This window comes from Leptonychotes weddellii, chromosome 7 (assembly GCF_054177405.1).
Source record: "Leptonychotes weddellii isolate Sample4059 chromosome 7, ASM5417740v2, whole genome shotgun sequence".
Classification (NCBI taxonomy): domain Eukaryota; kingdom Metazoa; phylum Chordata; class Mammalia; order Carnivora; family Phocidae; genus Leptonychotes; species Leptonychotes weddellii.
Genome location: NC_138375.1, coordinates 69,897,009 through 69,915,114, shown reverse-complemented (window position 1 = coordinate 69,915,114; position 18,106 = coordinate 69,897,009). Strand labels below are relative to the sequence as shown.

General features: G+C 35.3%; 1 long non-coding RNA gene across 1 annotated transcript in view; it reads left to right on the top strand.

Moving 5' to 3' along the window:
* The window catches only part of LOC145722639 (uncharacterized), a 184,436-nt gene that overhangs the window by 94,415 nt on the left and 71,915 nt on the right, over positions 1-18,106 (top strand). The window contains exons 5-6 of the long non-coding RNA XR_014147034.1: positions 1,175-1,629; positions 3,033-6,794. This is a non-coding gene — a long non-coding RNA (uncharacterized LOC145722639). The remainder of the gene's footprint in view (positions 1-1,174; positions 1,630-3,032; positions 6,795-18,106) is intronic.

Here is an 18,106-nt window from a genome sequence, read left to right as displayed (position 1 = left end):
GCTCTCTATTATGAATATACCTGCCTTTTCAAAATCATCAGGTTTGGGGTGCCTGGGTGACTCAGTCAGTTAAGTGTCTGACTTCAGTTCAGGTCATGATCTTGGGGTCCTAGGATGGAGCCCTGCATTAGACTCCCTGTTAGGGGGGGAGTCTGCTTGTCCCTCTCCCTCTGCTCCTCCCCCTGCTCCTGCTCTTTCTCCCTCTCTCTCAAATAAATAAATAAAATCTTTTAAAAAATCATTATATTTAACTTATCTGAAAGTAACTTATTTAGAATGTTTGCTTTTATGATATTCAGGAATTTGGCATTTTGATTTGTGTGACTTTTGAATAGTAAAACAATTGTAAAGAAAATGAGACAGAAATATTTGATTATTTCTATTTTGATGGGCAATGTCCTCGAAAAATGTGTGTATTTAATATACCTACATTTATTTGTGTATTCATTTCTATTTTTGCATATATCTTGCATATTCTGAGTTTATATACTCAGAAAAATACGAAAAAAAAGTGTATAAAATGCATGATATTGGCCATGTAAATGAATTTCCAACCATGAACAACTGGCTTAAAAAAAATAGGTGAAGGTATATGGAGTTTATTTTGGTGAGAATATGAGATTCATTAATCTCTCCAGAAACAGTATTAAAATATCCATTGTTAACATGATGTTTATTTGTTATATTGACTACTATGTAACTAAAATGAATACAAGTCTATACATTTGATCAAAGATATAGTCATTTCCCCCAACACTTGCACAATTCATATAATTTTTAAATGGTGTGTAATAAGTATTTTGGAGTCTCAAGGAAAATGTATGAACAAATAGAGAATATCAATAAAGAGAAAGCAAACCAAACAAAATTTCTGGACATTAAAAGTTTGATTAACTGAAATGAAATAGTCATTACTAGAGGATTTCAATAGCCAATTTGAGTAGACAGAAGAACCAGTGACTTGATGATGATGAATTGCAATTATCTAATCTTAGGAACAGGAAGTAAAAATAAAAATAATGAACTAGGACTTGTGAGGTACCATCAGTGAACCAACAGTAGCATAATCAGAACCCCAGAAGGAGAGGAGAGAAAGAGTGGGGTAGAAAGAATACTTGAAGAAATGACTTAAAACATCCTATGTTTGATCAAAGACATGTATCTCTTCTTTCAGGAGACTAAATGAAAACCAAGAAGGAGTTAATACAAAGAAATCCATACCGAGGCACATTAAAATCAAAGGACAGTCAAGGACAAAAGGGGAATCTTGAAAGCACTGTGAGAACAGTGACTCATCATGTACAGGGAATCCTTAATAAGATTAAGAGCAGATTTCTCATCAGAACCCATGGAGACTACGAGGGAGTGGAATGGCATTTTTAAAGTGTTGAAAGAAAAGCAGGAAAGAAGAACCTGTCAAGAATTATGTATGTGGCCAGTTACCCTTCAAATATGAAGAAGAGAATGAGATATCCCCAGATTAAAACAAACAAATAAAAACAGCTAAAGGAATTCTTTGCAAGTAGACCTGCCCTACAAGAAATGCTAAAATGAGTCCTTCAGGCTGACATGAGAGGATACTAGACAGTAACTTGAAGCCATATGAAGAAATAAAGAACTTTGGTAAAGGTAACTACATAATAAGTATAAAGTCTGATATTATTGAATTGGTTTGTAATTGTTCTTTTTATTTTCTACATCATTTCAAAGATAAATACATAAACTAATAGTTATAAATCTATGATAATGTGAAAGTAATGTATAGAAATATAATTTGTGACAGCAACAGTGTAAGGAGGTATGTGTAAAAGGACATGGATAAACATTAAATACATATTTCTAAGTGAAATAAGACAATCTGAAAAGGCTTCTGTATGGCTCCAACTATGTAACACCCTGGAAAAGGCAAAACTATTGAGGAAGTAAAAGGATCGGTGGTTGCTAGGCATTAGGAAGAAAAGAGGGATGAATAAGTGGAGCACAGAACATTTTTATGCAGTGGAACTATTCTGCCTAGTACTATAATGTTGGATACATGTCATTATACATTTATCAAAATCCAGAGATTATACAATATCAAAATAAACTCTAATATAAACTATGGATTTTGGGTGATGGTTATGTGCCAGTGTAGACTGATAAATAGTTACAAGAGTACAGTTCTGATGGGGGATTTTGATAGTGGGAGAGCCTGTGTATATGTGGACAACAGGGATTAGGGAAAATCTCTACACCCTCTGCTCAATTTTGCTGTGAACTTAAACCTAAGACTAAAATGCAAAGTCTATTTTAAAAAGATGCTACATAAAGCCAAAACAATGTTTGAAAAAGTTGGACTAAAACTACAGAGACAATTATTATATTTTTTTAAATTTTATTTTATTTAATGAGAGTTTTGTTGCTTTTTTTTTTTTTTTTGGTAGCAAGAAGTGAGGGATTTCATGGAGGCCAAGGTAGAAGAGAAGAAACTATGGAGAGCAAATAGAAATCTCTCATGGAAAGAGATGATGTCTTATACTCACCCCAGGGCAACAAAGTGGAAGCGTTATAACGCAGCTTCCCTGGTTTCAACTCTGAAAGCCAAACATAGATACCCTATGGTGAGAGAAATGAAACAATCTTGTCTCACACTGCTGTGAGCCTTCTTTCTGTAAAACCAACATCAGGTTGTAATTAGAAGTACACTAGGTTGGATGACTTTGAAAATAAGCCCCTTCTTCCATGGCAAGACAAAAGGCGCTGTTTCCACTGAGTCTATGTTGGGAACAGCCTATTCTCAATAAGTACCACAGTAACATGAGCCCTATCCTTATATCCAAGAAATCAAATCATTTCTAAGCAGATGCTAACAAGACAGCAATAATTTATTTTTTGTCCAATATCATGTCAGGGTGGTGGGGTTTGAAGGTATTTGGTGTTTACCTAGTGATTTTTTTTCTAGATACAAGTGCTTCCTGGGTCATTATAACAGCAGTATGCTTAAGAAGATGTAAAATTACATAGGAAAAAGCTGACAGTTATCTTTCTCTTAGATTTACACAGCTGGTTCTTAGAGCAAGCAGTGGACCTCTTGCATCAATTTGAAAGTTGATTTCAATCAACATTGATTGCCCGGTCTGGACCATTAAGTGCATAAGCTGATTTCAGAAAAATGAAATGTGATGGATGTGGAAATCAGTGTGGGGAAGCTAAAGAACAACAGGAAGAAATCAAGGGTCCTGAAGTAAACCAACCCATTTACAACTGTTTGCTAATTAACTTTTTTTTTTCCTTTAAGTTCAGCAGTTTTGTTGATTGTTCTTTTCTTCTTTACAGAATCTGAATCTAGAGAATCTGAAATGCAATGCATCCTAAGAACTATGTAATAGTAAAGAAATTCATAGCATTCCTAGTTACATTCCCCAAGTTAATGCAAGTTCTGTATACACGGGGAAGTAGGAAGAGGGAGTACAGGGAAACCCAAGTGTCTCAAACCCACAGAAGTGGATACAGGAGGAGAGGAGGGACACTTAGACATTGGGGGGCTAATGAGATTTTATTCACTTTAGTATAATGCTTTCATTTTCCTCATAATCTGGAATCTGAATATCCTTTTTAAAACCAGTCGAGTGTCTTTCCTACTTACACACTTACTGTTTTCTTCAAACAATGGAATACAACTGTTTAGAGATCCCTGAGCCCATCACCCTTTTATTAACAACCAATAACAGCAAAAATAGAAATGGAAGGCATTAGGAGTTTAGAATTTCTTAAGTGAGTTTACAATGAGATTAACTGTACATGTTATACTGGTTATCCTACATATTTTGCCCTATTCCCAAAAAAAAGCTTAAAATAGCAACAGAAAAAGAGAGTGAAGGTCCATGAATTAGGTAAAGCTGGGAAAGACAGGGAGAAATAGATTTACAAAGGGAGATAGTTCACATGGCAATCTTCATATCGCCAATGGAACAGAAAACTAGTATTTTAACATATACAAGAAGTAGAAGACACAATCCTTTTTCTTCTTTTTCTTCCATCAAAGAGCTTGAAAACTAGTGGTTTATAAGAAGTCATTTTCAGTAATTTTATTTCCATGTTACAGGCTGTTATATCCTTCTGGATATTTCCCTCACTTCATTAGAAGAGACAGGGATTCTTTATTTCCATGCTAATATGCTATTCTTAATGTCTTGTTTATACTCCTCAGATCCATAAATGTCCTCAGCCTTTCATTCCTGATTTCAGTAATATGGATCATATGTATTTAACTAAAGCCATAACTTTAATCTTTATGTTGCACAATTATAACACAGTTTTGGTTTAATGAATTATGAAATCTTGAATAGCATAAGGTATAGGCAGGCATATTTTTGCAAAATGTATTTGTGAATATTCTCTGAACATTCAAAATGTGGATTCAAAAATTGCAGTGGGTTTGCAGCTCTACTGAAATGAACTCAGATATATACAGAAAAAGAAAATTTTCTTTTCTCAAGAGCTGAGCTGATCTCTTTTATAAGCCATCGCAGAGCTCTATTAGTAGAGAAATATGTCTTTACCACTTTAAATAATCTTTTGATTGAAATATTCTTCTTTCATTATGAATGATTCTTTTGGATAACTGGCTATGTAGTTAATCCTTCAGAGTTCGTCACTTCCATTTCTCCAAAATGGCAGAGAGGTATATGAAGTGAATCACAGGACTAGTGATTGGTCCTGACTGTCTCCTGGGAACTTAAGTAGAGGGAATGCCCATCAAAACATGTACACCTGGCCTCTCCACATTGCCATGGCCTCCTTAAAACTTAGTGGCTGGATACAAAGTTTAAATATTCTAAGAGGGATAAGGCAAGGTAACAGTGGCTTTGCCTTTTTGAAGTCAGCTTTGAAATTCATATATCATAATTTATATGACATTGATTAATTAGGAATAAGTCATAAGGTCAGGCCATATTTAAAAGAAGGGGAATTAGAATCTACCTTTTGATGGAGAGAAGTGCCATGAGTTTGCGGGCATATGTTTAAATCACCATAATCTGCCATCCATTTCTATTCTTCCCACATGTCAAGTATACTAACCCCTCTCCCAAGACTCCAAGAAAGTCTTATTTATTATGGAATCACATTCAGCTTAAAGTTCAACATTTTATTATCTAAATTATGTCCAGACATAGAGTCTTTGCAGGTACAGCCCCTCCAGAACAATTCCCCTGTGGAAGACCTGGGAAACAGAGACAAATGACCTGTTCCTCTGCAGTACCCCCGCCCCCTGCCACCCACACACACAAATGATGCAAGATGGTGAGACTGGCCTAGGATAGCTATTACAGACCACCCCATTCAAAACAGGGAACACACAAAGATTACACACATAAAGCAAATACAAAATCCAGCCAAGACCATGCTGCCAGCCTTTTTTTTTTTTTTTTTTCATGCTGCCAGCTTTTTGATTAGGGCTCAACCCTCTGGCCTAGGAATGATTCTGGACGACTCTTGGATGCACCTTCAAGGTTCTTGATTCTACTGTCTGAACTCTCATGTCTCTTCTGTGAGAAATGATCGGTATGTGCAGCTGAACGGTCTTCTCAGCTTGTGCCATGTCAATACTAGTTCGAAGGTCAATATGCTTTATTTTGTTTTGCCTCTGTCTTAGTTCAAGCTGGCAATGCTGCGTTAATATGTTGTCTTAAAATTCTTGCAGGTTTTCTGTGAGTACTAATGGCATTTGTTTCACTAGACAAAAGCCACACTAACGCATCTCACCAAGATAAGTCCATCCCTATTGTTAAAAAGTAAACCGAGGCGCACTGAACTGTTTAGAGTTTATTTGATCAAATACGGATTTGAATCGGGCAGTGCCCGACGGAAAGTGGTTAGGAGTGCTCCACTGACAAGAGCTAGGGACAAAATTACTAAAGAGAACACACAGAATAAAGCAAAGCTATTATTTGATTATTATAGTTTAAGCAGTTGCCTTATTTGAGAGACTCTCATTAGCTGTGATGGGTTGTTCTTTCACTTTCTTGGATTTGAATGTATTGACTCTGACTTAGGTTTGCTTATATAGGCTACCAAGACATTAGAACCACCTGTCTAATGGGCTCCTTGTTTAATTACCTTATTACTATCTTTGGCTTCCTGTAAGGTTTTGAGGAGAGGTTCTATTATGTAATAAAGAGCATCAGTGTGGCATGACATTAAGATGTGAAGAGGGACTCTTGTCTGTTATAAGTACCACAACAGGTATATTCATGATCTTAACAAAGGGATTTATAGTCATGCCCTGAGTAGCTTCTGGAGACAATATTTCCCTGATAATGCACTGAATTTGATCTCAGCTCAAAAAACATTTTTAATTTTTTAGAATCATTTGCTAACTGCAGAGTGTGTGGATGACAAATGGCTTTATTGTCAAACCAAACCCTGAAAGTTCTGTTGCCTTTATGCTAAAAAAATGTTTTCTTTATACTGTCTTCGTTTATGTTTTAATATGAGCAACTAGAAGCCAGATGGCAACTTTAACACTTTGTCTGGAATATTCTTAATTAGATCATCAAGTTCATTTTTTTTTTAATTTTTCATGTTAACAAAGGTGACAATATCATTAAACTTTCCACCTTCCGATAACATTCTTCTTACGTTCCTTTCATCTCCCACCAGCATTCTTCTGAAGTGCCACCAAGCTTCTGCTCATAGTCTCTGTGACTCTCAGTGTCCTTCTAACTTCTCCACCACCCGGGCCTAAGCCACTCTCTCCTGTTCTGAGGGTTTCACTATCATAGCACCACTCCTGGTACCTAAGTTCATGCCAGGTATGTATTTCTGTGAAACACACTAGTGCAATATTTAGTTTTTGGAGGAATTTTTTATTTTTAAATCGCAGATCTTCGATTTGAGCAGAACTTTGGGGGTACAGCTTATTTTTTGCTTCACTCAGTGTTAGGTTGGAATTACTGGATGCTAGAAGCTGGATGCAGGAATGATCTGCGGGTTGATTTGTCATATATCTCCTGGTCGATGTTGGCTGTAAATTGTTAACTAAGCTTGTACTACTGGGTAATATGACATGTGGCCTCTCTGTGTGGCTTGGGTACCTCACAACATGATTGTTGGGTTGCCAAGATGAATGTCCCAAAAGAAAGAATCAGGCCTTTCCTAACCTAGCATCAAAAGTCGAGTAGTTTCTCCTCTGTTATTTCTACTTACTAGGAGAGGTTCACATAAGCTGGCCTATATTTAAGTGGAAGAAAAATACGTTCCATTATTTGATGGACAAATATCAAGGAATTTGCAGGCATATTTTAAAACCAGACTCTTATTCTTGACTATAATATAATTCTCTCTTTTATACTTCCAGTCCTGGTTCTTGCTGTACTAAGTAGCATATAGCATTTAGAAAATACTTCTTCCCATTAAATCTTACTTTTGAGACTCTTCAAATATCTCTTTTTATGTAATTAAATTTCAAATTTGACCATTCTGTCTTTTTATATTTCTGCCATAACAATTAAAATAACTGCAGCACACCTCCTCAAGAAGATAAGCAGATGATGCTCAAGGAAATACACGTTAATATATTTCATTGTATTGTTCCTATTACAATTCAAGCATAACTCTCAAAAATAGGAAAGAGAGAGAAAAAGCAGGGATAGATAAATGAATGTCAGAATCTGTGTATGGATTTTTCCTGAACTCTATCGTTTCCACATAGGTGGAGAGTTGGGATACTAGTTTAAATCCCAGAAACTGATTTTAAGACCCTCTTTTAAGATACTGTAAAAGTGACCATGTGAAGCAGGTAAAGGGATGGAAATGTAGATTTTTGAAGCCCAAGAGAAAGTTCAAAAATAGTCCAACACACATAGTAAAGGTGTCAGTGTAATTTTATGGGGGAAGGAAAGTTTTTTTCAACTGGAACAACTGAAATGTTACTGGAACAACTGAATAGCCCATATTGTAAAAATGGACTTCGATCTCCTTTTTCAAGTCACACACACACACACACACACACACACACACACACAATGATGGCAGATAAAATATAGGTCTAAATGTAAAAGATAAATCATAAGGTCTCTTAAAATAAATGTGATTATATTTGTGAACTTGTGTTCAGGATTTCTTAAATAAGACAGTAAAAGTATTAACCATGAAGAAAAATAGATTTTATTAACATTAAAAACAACTGGATATTCATGATGACTATAACTAACAATATAGTTTTGTATATTTGGAAGTTGCTAAGAGTATAGATCTTAAAAGTCACCACGGGGGGGAAAAATTGTAACTTCATGATGTGATGGAGGTTAACTAGATTTATGACAGTAAGTATTTCACAACATACATCAAATCATTATATTGTACACCTTAAACATATACAATGTTATATGTCAGTTATATCAATAAAACCTGAAAAAATAATTTAAAAATTAAAACTGGTTATAAAAGAACTGTGTTAATAAGATGCAAACTTAGGCCATATTTATAATCCATATATGTAACAACGAACTTGTATTCAGAATGTATATTATCAATCACAATTTAGGTTTCCTACCCCAGCACTGGTTCCTGTGGATTTCTGCTCCTGGTTCTCTGCTCTAGTAAGTGATAATTCTCAGTATCCACCAATCTTTCCCCAATTTTGAGGGCAGTGGTTTGGCCTGTGACCTCATTTCTCTGATGGAGCTAAGAATTGTTGATTTTCTAGTTTCCTCAGCTTTTTACTTTTTAAGATGGAATGACAGCTTCTAAGCTCTTTGATGCCAAAAGCTCTTATTTATTAGGTAAAATTTTTACTACTGCTTCTAAAAACAAAAACCTCTTGTCCTTTCTGCCCTTACTGCACAGTGAAAAATTATTTTTTTTTCCAATTTCCAAGAGGAATTTTGTTTTAATTTGTGAAGATTGGTTTATTTCTCTTGACTAAAACCACTAAGTTACTTAATGTCATCAATAACCAAAGTGTATGTTTGTAACAATTAAAAAAATAAAAGCATATATCACCACAAAATAATTAGTTCTGTGATATAAAGTATCAAAGTGTAACTTTAATAAAATTATTGATAGTAACCTCAGTTTATATTCTGGCAGATGGTAATATTGGTCATAAAATCATGCATCTCTTTTGAAGGCCCATCACTATTTTCCCATCAAATAATCTCCTTGGAGAATTCTAAACAGTCTGCAAAGTATTCAATCTGGCCTCTCTGTGTCATTCCAACCCTCTGCACTCCCTGCTTGGCCCAGTGAACCCTTATTCCTCAATAAAGGTTGGATTTTTTTCCCCCTTCTTAGTAGCCATCCTGACAAATCTTTTCTGAGGCTATCCTCAGCACAGACCCTGGCAAAATTCTACTACCCTCAAGTAGGTTATAGTTTGCTCATCACTCAAAGCACACTTTTTCCAATAAAATATCTTGGACCTATCAAAAGATACAGTTGCTTCTGTGCCAACATACCCTTCCATTCTTAAATTTTTATACATGTTGTAATGTGTTACTAAATATTAAAATAAGTCTCACTTGTACAGTACTGTAGGTTTTATATAGTGCTTTCAAATGCATTTTCTAAATTTCTCACAGTAAATCTATAGTTTCTTTTGGAATTCCCACTTCAATAGATAAGCCAAGGATCTGAAATGTCAAGTAACTTATTTTGGGTCACAGAACTCCTAAAATCTAGATATTTTATTTCAATATTCTGATGGTCTGACTTCTGCCAATCTTTACTTCCCCTGTCTAATCATTTTTGTATCCTTAGTGCCTTCTTCAGTGCTTAAGGCATAGTGTGTACTTAATATTTGTTGAAGAAACAATCATTAAGAATAGCTGTTAGAACTCTCATTTATATACTCTATTTTTTCTCCTATTTCTTTTATAATGACAAAGAAAATTCCTCTTATGTAAATTATGGAATTTAAAATGGACTATGTCATTTTCTCTTTACCTATTTTATTTTAAATATCATAATAGATACCACTATTTCTCATATTGGGTTCAATAATCTTTCTCTTGACCATCTGTTATTGAATGTATTTTATAGCTACATTTCACTGTTTCTTTTTCAGTTATTGTAGTGCTTCCATTTTCATTCCCAGTAAGGTCTCCAAAAAGGGGCAGATATATTTAGACAGACATATTATACTTTTCAATTGTCATACTCCATTCCCTTATTCCAATAGCCAAATAGCCTCCAACTCTGTATTTTGACAATTTCAATTCCACAGAATATCCGTGGCTTCATCAATTATTTCTTTAGAAGCTTTTGTGAATTCAGAGCACATCAGGAGGATTAGACATTTTAGGTTATTTCAGCTATTTTACATTGAACAAAAAACATGTTCATCAAATTAAATGGACATTGTCAGAGGCATAATGGAGCAATAGGAGGCTATGAACAAAAAAAATAAGTCTAACTAAAATCTCATAAGGAAAGAAATATTTTATAAAAGTTTGTCCTGCTCATTTACAAGTAGGAAAGAAGATGCAGATGTTTTATCCCAGCGTATGACAGCTATTTTAACTTTCGAATATCTCAACTACTTTATACAACTGATTTCATGAGGCTACTCTACATTTATTTTTGGTATTTGAATAATATTCAACAATTTTTTATTGCCTACTTGAATATTAAGAACTGTGGTATAGAAATAACATTCTCCCATTCTTATTATAATGTATTCTATCTGATTAGATCATTGTATATTTCAGATTAGATTTATGTTGTTTCATCTTTTCAGAGACATGATTTCAGTTTCTATTCATCTCTCTCTGTATGAATTGTTTAAGAAAATATGTTCCTAAGCATATAGAATTGCATACATTTATTAGACCTACTGATATAAAATACGTAGTGTACATGAATGTCTTTTTTGTCTTTTGGATAGCAGATCTTCTCCTTGGATTAGATGATGTTATTAAGATCTCTCTTTATTCCTCATTCAAAAGACCAAGTTGAAATAATTGAAGTAAAAATTGCTAGGCATTAATCAGAACTGAATGACTATATAAGAAATATAGGATCAGAATCACTAGGAGTGTGTCTTGATTCAGAATTTTAACAAATGCCACAGGGGAAATTTTTGTGTAGAAATTTGAAATTTTGAGGGCCACGAATGTAAAGGGTGTGTCAAGGAAGCAACATGATGACAAATAGAGGCCATAACACAAATGAGGGAAATTCTTGAAGTTAAAAGGAGAGTCAATATAGATACATAACTAAATCAGAAAAAAAAATAGGAAAGGAACCTATTATAAATGAAAAATTATGATTTATTCAGTGACTTTTTAACATCTTCTATAGTGTAAGCCAACTTGGCATGACAGTAGCTTTAGGTAGCAAATAGCCTTACTCCAACATGACATATTTAAATAATTTTCTTCACAATACTGTTGAGGACCTTGGCCAGAGGACAGAAGGAAGAAGAGATATATGAAGGAAATGTGAAAGTAATAAAAATAAAAGGTAATCTGAGGTGTGTAAGGGAGATATCTGATAGCAGGGGAGAGAAATCCAAGCATTACTGAATGAGAAAAAGATATCTATTTCTATTCCTATTCCTATTTCTATTTCTATCTTTGTCATCTATATCATTTGGTGGAAAGCAAACATTGAGGGAGTGAGAGAAGGTAGTTGAGAGGAGTGATTTAAATGCTCCTTATGGTGGGCACCTGGGTGACTCAGTCAGTTAAGTATCTGCCTTCAGCTTAGGTCATGATCCCAGAGTCCCGGGATTGAGTCCCGGGATCAAGTCCTGCATCGGGCTCCATGCTTGGCAGGGAGTCTGCCTCTCTTGTGCTCTTTCTCTCTCTCTCAAATAAATAAATAAAATTAAGGGAAAAAATGCTCTTTATGGGGTTGATAACGTATTATTTAATCAGTGGGAATAGTAACTAAGTTGTGAAGATTGCTTTTAGTATCACGTCTCTTAAAAATAGTTTTTTCAAAAATAAATTTTAAATAATAAGGGTTTTATTCTGCTGTATTAAACTCTAATGCAAAGCCTGTTTGGTTCAACCTGTGTTTATTAGGTTTTTATTAGATCTGAATTTTCTAACCAATTGGGCAATAGGGAAAGTAGGTAAAACTGTGAGATAGTTCCCTAGCAAATGTCTGGATGCAACTCTAGTCCATACAGGACATATCTTACTCTAGTCTATATAGGATATTGAACATTGCCTTCTTTTAACATCATTTTAAGGTACATTTTGTTCTTTCTTTTCCTTTTTTTTTTTAAGATGTTATTTATTTATTTGTTAGAGAGAGAGCACAAGCAGGGGGAGCAGCAGACAGAGGGAGAAGCAGGCTCCCCGCTGAGCAGGGAGCCTGATTCAGGACTTGATCTCAGGATCCTGGGATCATGACCTGAGCCTAAGGCAGATGCTTAAGCAACTGAAACACCCAGGCATCCCTCTTTTCCATTATATTTTTAAGTGAGAATGTACTCCTACTACATTGTTCTACTGTTACCTCTGTTTGGTGCCATGTTGATATGGCAAGACTTGACTCTAACATGTTGGCAAAAAAGAGAAAAACAAACCCTTTTATAGGGCAGCTAACTCTTCAATAGTGGCCAATGATTAATCAAGAGCAGGAGACTCAAAACAAATCAGATATCACTACTCATATAGCACTCTAAGCCTTTTTCTAGGTGTTAATGGAATAACATCATGTCTGGGTAATGTGGCATTAATAAATTGATGAAAACTAAAGTCATTTAATGTCCTTAAAGATGAACATATTAGTATAACAAAGCACCTTGTACACATACAATGTAACGTATTCCTGCCTTCTCAAGCTTTTATTATAAATGTGCCTAAAGAAACAAAAAAACTGAGAAAGTGTTTAATTTTATTAATTGTGTATTCCTGTGTTTTTAATGCATAACATTAACATTACCTATAATTTCTTTTCATCATCTGGGTATGCTCAAGGAAGTGAGGAATAATACAAGGTAATAACTTTCATCAGAACTGCCTGAGTTCATTAGAATTTAAACACCAAATATGCTGATTTATTTTTTTTTTAAGATTTTATTTATTTGACAGAGAGAGACACAGTGAGAGAGGGAACACAAGCAGGGGGAGTGGGAGAGGGAGAAGCAGACTTCCCTCCAAGCAGGGAGCCCGACGTGGGGCTCGATCCCAGAACCCTGGGATCATGACCTGAGCCGAAGGCAGACGCTTAATGACTGAGCCACCCAGGCGCCCCTATGCTGATTTATTTTAAGTTTGGAAAATTATTCAGAGATAAATTTCCATATCAAATATCATTTATATTTAGGTTATCTTACTTAAAACTACAAAATATTGCATCTGACATTTCCTATGTTGACAACTTTTTAAAAAATAATCATACCAGATATCTGACAAATGTAAATTTAAGATTCAACATTATTCTGTATCTAGAATGAGAAAACATGCATAACAACTTCACTTTTAATCTTGGGAAAAAAGGTAACTAGGTGGTTATGAACTAGCATCTCCCATTAAATTAATGGCTTTACCTAATTCTTATGTCTTCTGAATGCAGCTCATTAAACTTTATGCTCTTTTATATTCATTACAGGAATTCTGTGTTATTTTTCCTTAGGATCCTCCTATAAATCATTTTATAGGTGAGGAAGCTTGACCTACTTTCCCAAAGATAAAAATCTCTTCAAATCACTAGTCTAATATAATCTTGAAAATACCATCTGCTAGAGCCTAGAGGATTCACACGGACATAAGGCAATGTTGGGTTGCTATTACAAAACACTATATATACTTAAACAACAGAGATTTCTTTTTTCTCAGCTCTGAAGGCTGGGAGTCTGAGATCAGGGATGAGCATGGTTCCGTTCTGGTGAGAGCTCTCTTCCGAGCTTGCAGATAGCCACCTTTTTGCTGTGTGGTCACATGTCCTTTCCTTCATGTGTGTGTTTGGAGAGACAGAGAAAGCACTCTTTGGTGTCCCTTCTTATAAAGATACTAATTGTATCAGATCAGAGCTCCATGGGGAGTTCTCTTCACATAGGGTGAGGAGTGCTTAGCACTTCAACATATGAATTTTGGGGGGGCAATTCAGTCTATATCCTTATATGCATCATACAATGACTGATATCACTAAGAAATCATCGCGGGTGCCCCTTTCTAGTTGTTGAATAATTGGTGACCCCATCCGATTAGTTCAACAAGTAGCTACTGTTCCAGGTCCTGCTCAGGGGCCAGGTATAAAGTCATGAACAAAGGAGAATTAACTGTTATCTTGTATTTGGTATGATACGTGCTTAAAAAGGAAAAATTCTGATGTAAAAAGATCGTGAGATGATGGGAGGCTTCTCTGAAATCATTTTAGGTGAGACTTAGGATGACTTGAAGGATGCTTACGATGCCCTGCCGGACATTCAGTCAAGCAGCTGTGCCATGGAGTTTCTGAGCCAGGGTCTGCTGCCGCTCAGCATGCAGGACCACAACCAGAAGCCAAGGTGAAATGCTGTCCACAGGGGCCCTGTCACCTGCACAACAACCGGGAGCTTCTGGAATTTGTTTGTTTACCTGGTGTCTGCCGTGCTCCTGGAGATCCCCTACCTGGCTGCCTTGAATTAGGTGTGGGGGGGGGAGGGGAGGGACATAAACTTTCAATCTCTAGCAGCTATTTGAAACTCCATCTAACCTAGTTAGGAAGGAAATACTGGATACTTGGATATGCTCTAAATTTCCTGAGTTTGGAGAATTGAATTCATAATCTTTGAGTAAATGATAAACACCAAACTTTCAGCTGTTTAGGCTAGATAGATAATTGTGTGGGGGGATAAAAAAAAAAAAAACTGTAAAAGTGCTAGAGCCTTACAGTGCTTGCCCATGACCCTGAAATAAAGCAATTATTTAAAAAAAAAATATATATATATACAAAATACTGATAATGTTTGAGGTCTTATTTGCTTTTCTTTAATCAGGTATCAGAACAAATTGGCATTCCAAAGCAGCTATCATGAAGAACTTCATTGCTCCTGGTAATCAAATATTACGAACAGTGGAGGGTGTTGACAGTATATATTTATAATTTACCTATAATTCGGGCAAGAACTAACAATTGTGAATAGAATTCACAATTCTATTTCATGAAAAAGTTTCGTGAAACCTTTATTAACATCATTTATTTGTTGAAATGAATTGATTAAAAATAATTGGTTTGCTATATGACTTTTAAAGAATAGTGGGCAATTATAAAATGGCTGCATGCAGTAAATGGTCAAGACCTCCTTTAACCTCTTTCTATCACCTATTTGATAGTGAAGAATTGACATCTGCCCTTTTTTAGCCTGGAGTCTCTTATTTTATGCAGTAAGTTTCAGACACCTCAAATCTGCCATTCGGAGAATTAAAACCTTGGGATAATGATTGAGGTTGCTATCTGGAGATAAATAATTAAAGCAAGTTAACAAAGGATCTTTTTAAGATGCTGTGGTTCTTATTTCCAGAGGGCCTTAGACTGTGAGTTCCAATAATAACCTCTTATTTAACATATCTTCATTTATTTTACCTATTTCCAAGATTTGCTCCCCAGAGGATAAATTAAAATTATATGATTTGAAACAGTCTGGAATAGCAGGACAGTTCTCTTTCGGTAACTTTCCATTAATTTGAAGAAGGGATTCATAGTGGATTTATAATCTACTCTTGAAGTGTGGATCCTGAAGCTCACTCAACATTGAAAATAATAGTTCAAATATGTTACAGGCACCAAAAAAACAAGAAATGAAGTTTTGTCTAAACTCAGTAAATGAACAAACAAATAGGAGAGTTTCAAAATATGAGTAATTCAAGAGCTATCAGTTCTACCATAATGCTTTGTTTTAAAAATGTAACTTGTTCCAATGCAATTGATATATTGGAAACAATTTAAGCAAATTTTATGTTTGTTTATGTGTGATTTTCTTCACGAGAAACATGAGATGGACCCAGAAAACTGCAACAAGTTGTCCAACAGCACAGTAATCCACAAAAATACACATCTACCAGCTACTTCTGTTCACCAGGTGTTACGACCCTCACCCACCCACAGCTGGTGTTAACAACTTTCAGTCCACTTTTGGATGACTACTTCCACTTCATGATAACTCAGGAGCTTCATCCTTTTTGCATCCCTCTTTCACAACTAAACCTCAGGTCTTTTTCAAGGTGAGGTGACATATATATTGTAGCATTTATGTAGTACTTAATAGTTTAATATATATGAAACTGTGCCACCACTTTTAAGTCCCTATTCCACCTGCCCTGGAACCCCAGTTTATTTTGTTGCTCAATTTTCATAACCGGTAATTTTTAGGTATACATATGTAGAGTTATAGGAAAACAGACTAGTATATTTAATGAATTAATCCAATGTGCGCTATTTTGCTAGAAAAAGAATAAACAAGGAGAAATAGAGTTTCTGCCTATCTCAAGGTCTCTTAAGAACAAAAGATTAATTAGCATTATTAAAAATAGCTCTAATATATATTAAGTCCTTGAGCTATACACTTTTCTGTAAATGGGGTATGCTTTAGTAAAAAATTTATTTATTGAAGTCTGTTTTAAAATATGTATAATAGGCCCAATTATCTGATATTTATGAATTCCTTTTTACTTTTTTTTCTGAGTTAAATTTAAAATAAATTAAATTTGGGGCATCTGGGTGGCTTAGTCAGTTAAGAGTCCAACTCTTGATTTCCATTCAGGTCATGATCTCAGGGTTGTGAGATCGAGCCCCACATGGGGCTCTGCACTGAGCATGGAGTCTGCTTAAGATTCTCTCTCTCCCTCTCCCTCAGTCCCTCCCCTCCCTACTCGTGTGCATACTCTCTCTCCCATCCTTTCAGTAAAATAAGATAAAATGTAAAATAAATTAGATACATATTAATAAAAATAGGATCTTTAAAAATAGTTTATTTACATAAAATTTTTTATCCCTTAGCAACTAAGTAAATGTTTCTATGAAAATGCATATTTAAGTCCATTAGTTTCACAAATGTCATTGCATTTTTTGGGTTGGTGTGATATTTGTGTTTAATATTTTTGTTTCAGATGTCAGCAACTATGTAATAAACCATTAAATTAGTGGCTTGGGACAACAATAATTTGTTATTTCTCATGATTCTCAGGATTAGTTGGATGATTCTTCTGCTGTTTTACCTACATACATCAGAGGGTCAGATTAGCTGAAAAGTTTCTGATGGCCTCATGCACCTGTCTAGCAGTGTCGCTGATTATTAGATGGTGGATTGGTTCTCCTCTATGTGGTCTGTCATTATGCAGTAGACCAGCCAGTTTCCTTACACAACACTCTCAGGGTAGCATTCCAAGAGATCAAATAGAGAAGCTACAAGTTATCTTAAGGCCTAAGCCCAGAAAATATGACTTCACTTTTGACATTCAATTATTGAAGCAAGTCAACGTATCAGATAAAGGGCTAGTAGCCAACATCTATAAAGAACTTCTTAAACTCAACACCCAAAGAACAAATGATCCAATCAAGAAATGGGCAGAAGACATGAACAGACATTTTTCCAAAGAAGACATCCAAATGGCCAGCAGACACATGAAAAAGTGTTCAACATCACTCAGCATCAGGGAAATCCAAATCAAAACTTCAATGAGATATCACCTCACACCAGTGAGAATGGCTAAAATTAACAAGTCAGGAAATGACAGATGTTGGCCGGAATGTGGAGAAAAGGGAAACCTCCTACACTGTTGGTGGGAATGCAAGCTGGTGCAGCCACTCTAGAAAACAGTATGGAGGTTCTTCAAAAAGTTGAAAATAGAGCTACCATACAATCCAGCAATTGCACTACTGGGTATTTACCCCAGAAATACAAATGTAGGGATCCGAAGGGGTACGTGCACCCCGATGTTTATAGCAGCAATGTCCACAATAGCCAAACTGTGGAAAGAACCAAGATGTCCATTGACAGATGAATGGATAAAGAAGATGTGGTGTATATATATACAATGGAATATTATGCAGCCATCAAAAAGAGTGAAATCTTGCCATTTTCAATGACGTGGATGGAACTGGAGGGTATTGTACTGAGCAAAATAAGCCAATCAGAGAAACACATGTATCATATGACCTCACTGATAGGAGGAATTCTTAATCTCAG